Consider the following 1,383-nt stretch of genomic DNA (forward strand, 5'->3'; position numbering starts at 1 on the left):
ACCACAGCAAAGCTGGGTTGAAGCAGGAGGCAGAAGTAGGTAAGGGCAAGGCCCAGCCCTCAAGACCAGGAGTCCGCAGAATTTTTCTGCAAAAGTCCAGATAGCAAACATTTTCAGCTGGCTCTGTCACAGCGATCCAACTCTGCTGCCGGAGTGAGAAAGCATCCGTAGTGATATGGAAATGACTGGGCGTGACATAAATAAATTGTACTTACTGACATTAAATGTGACCTTCATATATTTTTTATGTGTCATCAAATATTATTCTTTTGATCTAAAAAAACTGTCTAAAATGTGAAACAGCTGCTGGGCTGTTCAGAAACAGTCAGTGGATACTGGGCCCCAGAGCTTGCAATCCCTGCTCTAGGATACCAGGTGGGACATGATGGAGGGTAATAGTGCTCAGTGCTCACAGCTTCAAACAAGGGCGTGAGGGATGGGATCTTTGTTTCAAGAGATCCTAGAGACAGCAAGGTCCACATTTTTGTCACTTGGAATTATCAGGGATAAATTGGGAATGTCATGAAAAGGGGATGGGACTGATCCAAACTTGATTATGCCCTTGTTACTTTGTTATGTTACCCTGGGGTGTGCACTTCTACCGTGAAAACAGTGTAAGAAGGCGGATGAGTGATTGAGAGACTGGCCATACCTAACCTGTTTCACAACCAGAAATAATGCATTGAGTGCCCTTTGCCACCCTGCCTGGCATTCTGAGAGCGAGAAAGAGGAACCCACTCAAGGACCATTGCCTGTCTGTAATCAGAGAACAATCCTGGGGGAGCGAGTCCTGTCTTGAGGTCTAGCAGTTGTAAAGCCATCTCTTCCTTGGGCGACCCCTGTGAATAGTGAGGTGCTTGACAGCACTCTGTGGCTCCCCGGGGAGTGGGTTCTGGAGAGGATCTGTGCAAAGTAGGCGGTTGTGCACTTAGCGCTGCTTCTGTGGAGCCATGGTGATCTTCTAGATGTGCCATGGCCCCTGCCATGGGGAAAGCAACCAGTGGCAGCTCCATATGCCATGGTTCTGGAGGTGACCTTCTATCTGGAGAGGTATTTCCTGAGCCCTCTCTGCCACTCTCCCAGGTCCTCTGGGGTCCTCTTCCCTTTATAATAATTTGGTTGGGAACCTACATGCAGAAAGAATCTTGTATGTGCCTAAAATGTCAGTAGACTAGCCACAAGGGACTCTTCCTCTGGCCGCAGCTTAGAGGGTACAAAATTCTACCTACCTAAGCTGGGAGAATTACACCCCATGATCACAGCCATGGAGATGGGCAAGGGCAGTGAGGAGGAGTGGGGGTTTGTTTTAGGCCATGCTCATTACAAGGAGGAGGGTAATCTTTTTTCCCCCTTTCTTTATTGATTAAGGTATTACATATGTGT

This window comes from Myotis brandtii, unplaced genomic scaffold, assembly GCF_000412655.1.
Source record: "Myotis brandtii unplaced genomic scaffold, ASM41265v1 scaffold165, whole genome shotgun sequence".
NCBI lineage: Eukaryota > Metazoa > Chordata > Mammalia > Chiroptera > Vespertilionidae > Myotis > Myotis brandtii.